Raw genomic sequence first — 7,018 nt, 5'->3', positions numbered from 1 at the left:
ATCAACATGACGTGCGCCATGAGAGGCGGAAACTCTGACATGTTGACGAACTAGTGCTTACCTAAACATAAATCTGATGCTTGTAGCATACACGCTCCCAGTCTCAACACTATTTAATTACATTTACTGAAGGTGACTTGTGAGCTCATGTAAAATATTACCATGCTGCTATAAGGGACATTATTTCAGCCATATCGTGACGAGAAAAAGTACTATAGTCAAAATACATATATTTAGACCATAAAAACCTGTCGCCGAAGGACAGTTTAAATAACTAGATTTATCACAGATTGTATTTAAAACTAGCAGATAATCATTTAAATATAACTCCATACGTAACAATACAAGATACAATTTTACAGTACATTAAAGCAGGACATGCCTGACCGTGATTCTTTCATCACAAGGGATGCATGACGGAGGATCACGGCCTTTCAATAAATATTCATTGGTGTAGCGCGTATGGCCAATACGACATCGTCGTAAAATGACCTAGACTTGTAAAAAGGGAAGACAAAAATTTAGCATTAGTAGAGGCTTCCTCTAGGCTATCCTGAGTGGGGTATTCATGTTAAACTGCGGCATGGTATCTCAGTGAGCTAGCACTATAAATCGGCATCAGTCCGGACTAGTAAAAGCAGCCACACAAACACACACACGTTCATGCACGTCGCTATATAAGTGCAATAATCTTGGACGTGACGTTAAAACCCCATTTCACCTCACTTTGTGTCCCTTTGTATTAATAGTCATTGTGTGATTTCTCTACCTCCGTTGCTTTACCTCACCTCACCTCACCTCACCTCACCTCACCTCACTTCCTCATCAGGAAAATGCCTAATGATAGCGTCATGATTGTCTAGACTGTTTCAGAGCCTCAAGGGTGATTGTAATGTATTCTTTTTCATGGCACGTAAATGATTGTGTAACACTCTGACTTCTGACAGTTATGGATACCGTTTAGTGTGATCAAAACACAGCGAGAGGTGAGATTGCATGTATCTACAACCAACTCCCTGCACAAGTCGTTTAGCTAAAACGTACCTATTTTAGACAACCTGGATTATAAATTGTATATAGATCATGTATAGAAAATATATTTCTTAAATGAATAAATTAAATATTCTGATTCGACTTTTACAAACGCTGATGATTAGTGCATTCTTGTGGAACGTGATAGCAATGGAATCGTACACTCGACTCTGTTTTTTCAGTGATTTCTTCTATTATTTTTTTGTCGCTATTAATTTGAGAGGAAATCATGCTGTGGACTATCAGATCTGCTATTCGAGGATAAATATACTTCTTTAAAAGGAGGGCGGTCGGGTAGCCTAGTGGTTAAAGCGTTCGCTCGTCACGCCGAAGATCCGGGTTCGATTCCCGACACGGGAACAATGTGTGAAGCCCATTTCTGGTGTCCCCTACCGTGATATTGCTGGAATATTCTAAAAGCGGCGTAAAACTATACTCACTCATACTCACTCTTTAAAAAGAACATGGTCACATAATAAACTATTGGACAAGCATAAATATAATGACACCCTAACTAAAACACGTGACGTTATCTACATCTAAGCCAATGCATTGAATCCAATTCCAAATATCGGTACCAGATGGTTTGATTCGTTCATACCATGTTTTGTATACATACTACAAAACAAACATGTTTTATATGTTCATGTTCCTCTACTTGGCCAATCGAAATTGTCATTAAACGCTTCCAATTAATTCATTATGATGTGATCACCTATGATTACTGACCCTTGAAGATTCCGGGGTAGAATAGGTCTTCAGCAACCCATGCTTGCCGTAAAAGGCGACTATGCTTGTCGTAAAAGGCGACTAACGGGATCGGGTGGTCAGGCTCGCTGACTTGGTTGATACATGTCATCGATCCCAATTACGTGGATCGATGTTCATGATGTCAGTCACTGGATTGTCTGGTCCAGACTCGATTATTTTACAGACCGCCGTCATATAAGCTTGAAAATTGCTGAGTGCGGCGTTAAACTACAAACAAACAAACAAAACTAAATCCTATGATTACTGGTGTCGAAGAATCAGCGTATTTGCAAATAATTAAAAGCGATAAAACCATTTTCATAACCATCAGAAATGTATGTTCAAGGTGGTACGATTCCGGTGAACACAATTAGGAAGGGGACTACTTAGCCTGCTGTCACTCTGCCCTAGGTAGAAGTAGTTGCTACTACTAGTCGGAAGTGGGAAATACCATGATGACACATTGTAGGCAACCACGAGGCAGCATCCGATCGCAATCATCTTCAACGTGTTGTTGCACTTTTAGCAAATAGCAATAGCAATGTTAAATAGGTAAATATCGATATCGAACAAATAGAAGTGACAAAACCATTTCTGTAATCACAGGAAAATTTTATTTTTAGTCCATTGTACGATTTCGACTATACCATAAGCATGTGATTATTAATCACTGTCAAATAGCAATGATGCCAAGTGTTTGCGAATAGGTGAGCGTATCCTGCCCCAACGGTGGCATCCGACACAAACACATGCAAAGCCAGGCCTTCAAATGAAACATGGATTTTCTGATAAAGCATTGGTCGGCTTAAATAAACGTTAGGTGGAGATGGAATATACAGATATTATTAGTTATTCTATTCTATTCTAAACCTAATTATGGTATCTAATGTACTAAACATTTTCCGCATTTACAAATTTGCTATTCTCATTTGACGCGATCATGGCACATACATTTTGATTTATTACCGGCGAAAGGATACCCCAAGGATAAAATAAGTATCTAATTTCTGTACTTACTTACTAGTGAATTATGCATATTGAAGATATGACAACAATTTAACCATTTGATAAAGCTTTGCTGTATCAGACAATTTAATACGGGCGTTTATGTCAATAAATAGCAAACTGTTTATCCGTCATGCCTCGTATGAAACTTCTAATGTCTCACGCGAGATACCGTCAGTGTTACATACTCCCGCATCTGCCTGTCATGAAGACCGAAGTGATGCAATGGCAAGGTCCGTGATGTATATCATGATCACGTGGTTATCACGGAAGTCATACCTGGTTGAGGGAGACACATTTATTTAATTTAACGAGTGTTCAGCGATTGAAGTTCGTAAACACAAAATCCATTAACTCGATTTATCGCTTACAACCATGAATTTGATGAATTCAGCATTTGAAACCTACTTAATACTCATAATCTAACATTGACTATTCACGGGAGGTACCCTAAGAATGTATGTATCGGGTCGTAGATGCCATTATTATAAAAGGTAGGCTATGAAGTTGTCATTTAATTCAAGACGTCATCACCAGGGTGAGTGAGTGAGTGGGTGAGTGAGTGAGTGAGTGAGTGAGTGAGTGAGTGAGTTGGGTTTAACGCTGCTTTTAACAATATTCCAGTTATATCGCGGCGTGTCAGCTTAATGTGGGAGGAAAGCCCGAAGTGATGCAGGTCTCAGACCTCGGTGAAACCCACGAGCACGGGTATGGTGCTGACAAACCTCGAAACATAATTGGGGTGAACCGGGATTCGAACCCACAATCATAGGTTTCTTGCGTGCCCAATGGACGCAACTCTGCATAGCGAATCGCGGCGCCCTAGACGACTGGGCCACCCGTGTACACGTTGACAAGCAAAGTGATAAATTTAGTATTTTCCTCTGCATGTCCACAATAACTTTTCTTGAATAACGTAAGCAGGCCTTTGATAGTGAAACATTGATTGAAAATCTTAGCTGTAAGAAAACTGTGTCTTTCCAAGAAATTTGAATAATATGTAGATGCTCTTAAGTATCTCTTGAACTTAGAAATGCCATTATTTAAATACGTGAGGAATACATATCCCGTATTAAGGTTGGATGGTTGAGTGTCATAACTTCCCAATATTTGCATATGTGCACTTCAGCGATTCTCAACGCTGATTGGCCAGTGAAAGTGATGTGACGCAAAACTGCTTCATAGCTGAGAATAATAGGATATGACGTAATCCATATAATGGCGTCACAAAACCATTGCAAATGACGTCACAAATATTTCAGTCATTTTTAAGTATACGTTGTTTTCATTTGTTTTCTTGAAACGACATTGGGTAATACAAAAGTAACCTTTCCGAAACCAATTATTATATGTATCTGGTGAATAAATGCTGTAAGGTTCCACGAGACCACTAAATACTCGTAGCACGATAGTTATGCTCTAATTCAGATACCACTATGAACAGTTATCTTCTGGTGGATGTTGAAAAGGTAGCACGGATGGCAATTTAACCATATGTTTTAACTATACTTGTATTGAAAGAGCATATTAAGTTTGGTTAATACATAAAAAAGGTCTTTGTATAAATATTCGTATCTATCTGACAGGAAAAAGAATAGAAGCAAATCATAATTAGGATAACGGCTTTTTAATATGTGAGTGAGTGAGTGAGTTGGGTTTAACGCTGCTTTTAACAGTATTCCATTTATATCGCGGCGTGTCAGCTAAATGTGGGAGGAAAGCCCGAAGTGATGCAGGTTTCAGACGTTTACCACTTCGGTGAAACCCACGAGCACGGGTATGGTGCTGACAAACCTAGAAACATAATCGGGGCGAACCGGGATTCGAACCCACACATAGGTTTCTGGCGTACCCAAGGGACGCAACTCTGCACAGCGAATCGCGGCGCCTTAGACGACTGGGCCACCCGTGCCCCCTTTTAATATGTGGAAAGGTTTCAGGTTATGTCGGCTAGCCTTCGACTGGGTAAATAAATAGTTCTACAAATCAGAAGTCGGAAATGACAAAGCACATTGTAGGTAACCACGGAGGCAGAGCTAATCCCTGAGAGTTGATGCTCAAAACAAGTGGCTGACTGAGTAAATTGTCACTCCCCGTGCATATGAAATGAATTAATCTGCAAAAGAAAACTCCGTTGAACTGGATGAATCATCCAACGGTTGCAATATTTAAATTTCGCCACCATAAAAACAATACATTCATGAGGTCGTAGTCAGGTATGACGTCAGCTCTCCTGTTGTTACGGACCCGTTGAACTCTTCTAACCTGGAAACATCAGGATACGCACATACTTTCGAGAACATCTGGTATCATCACTACTTGGTTGTGATTCATAAACACATGTTTATGACATATTCGCAATGCTACAAAGGACTCTGATTTTAGTACAGATTTCTTACGATTCCGACCATAGGCTATGGTTCTTAGACAAGGACAATGTCCCAGGATTGACAAAAGACAATCATGACAGACAAGATTTGTCAAATGTGACGGTGATTCAGTGCACGTCAGAACATCTGAGATTAACAGGTCTGAACATCTGAGTGCACTACTTCAGTTAACTTTAAATAAAGATAACTTAAATTATGATGGTTTCGAATTATCGATGGCTGCAATCTATCAAAAGCTTTACTGCTTTTGCTTTCTATGTCGTTCATAACATGCCTACACTGGGTGCAATTGTTTCAATATGTTTTCAGTTCGGGGTAGAATAGGTCTCAGCAACCCATGCTTGCCGTGAAAGGCGACTATGCTTGTCGTAAAAGGCGACTAACGGGATCGGGTGGTAAGGCTCGCTGACTTGGTTGACGCATGTCATCGATCCCAATTGCCTGGATCGATGCTCATGATATTAATCACTGGATTGTCTGGTCCAGACTCGATTATTTACAGACCGACGTCATTGCTGAGTGCGGCGTTAAACAAGAAACCAACCAACCAACCTTTGCTTTTATGTGGACGCTTGTTTCACCGAAAGACTCAGGAAGAGAGTAGATCGGTTGTAGGAGTGTAATATATTTGCTAAATTGACGGAGTTCCGTGGATCAAATGCTTAGTGTATGCCGTGACCTGGCCAATACTATGCCAATCACGAACTATATGTCTGAAAAGAGAAACATCTTTGGTTAATAATTAGTAGCAATTGGGAGTAGTGGGGATTAATATATTATGATCAAGTGATTATCACGGGAGTCAGACCTGGTTAAGGCAGTCACATTTATTTAATTTCACGATTGTTCAACAATTGAAGTTCGTAAACTCAAAATCCATTAACTCGAGTAGTTAGGATTAATGTATTAACATCAAATCATCAACTGACTTAAAAGGTTGTGTTTTTTAATGACATGTTAATGTGTGTAATGCCCTGGTCAGTAAACATGATGCAAATGGACAAATAAATATGTTTTGAAGTGCCTTCACTGCCCAAATTTTCATATTTTTCAAAGTTTCAGAACTATATTTGCAGGTTGTCATGTATATTTGTCATACATTTTTTTCCATGTGAGATTGACCCACTCAGTGGTCTAGTGGATAGAGCGTCTGCCGGAGAGGTTACGGTCAGTGGTTCAACAGTGGCCGCCTCATACCAAAAGACGTTGATAGATGGTACTTGTTGTTACCTTGTCTGGCGCCTGGCATTAAGGGGCTTAAAACAAGGACTGGTCGGCTCGGAGTCACTATACAGCGGGATGGCATTTCAGTTGGTTGGCACTAAAAACGGTAATAATCCGGACCAGTACTGGCCATATTTCCATTTTGGGATTTATACAGTTTTCAAACATATTATGTGTTTTCGGGTTCTGTTGCAAGGTTATCAATAAACAAGTTTGCCGTTTTTTTCGCGAAAACCTGGTATCATCAATCTTTGATAGTGATTCATTAACACATGTTCATGATGCAGTAGGAAGGTTTCGTATGAACATGGAAAGATTTTGTCGCTTCATTTACATGTGATGTTGTTACAAATTTTATTGAACAGACTACCAGGAAAATATGGCCATGATTTTGCCCTACTTACTATTCATTAATATAGACATCGAAATAGGAAGACAAAGTTGTTGTATCCAGGTATTGTGGTGTATGGTCTGGATACAAAATAACTAGTGTTGGATATCCTCACAACTCAAGTTTTGTCACATCCAATGAAGGTGAGCTTCCGTACCTGTGATACTATGATTTACCATTGTTTTCCCGTCCTGAGACCCGTGTCCAGTTTGCCATGAGTAGAGTC

The sequence above is a fragment of the Haliotis cracherodii genome, unplaced genomic scaffold (genome assembly GCF_022045235.1).
Source record: "Haliotis cracherodii isolate W230 unplaced genomic scaffold, xgHalCrac1.p SCAF_18, whole genome shotgun sequence".
Classification (NCBI taxonomy): Eukaryota; Metazoa; Mollusca; class Gastropoda; order Lepetellida; family Haliotidae; genus Haliotis; species Haliotis cracherodii.
Note: the sequence above shows the minus strand (reverse complement) of the source record.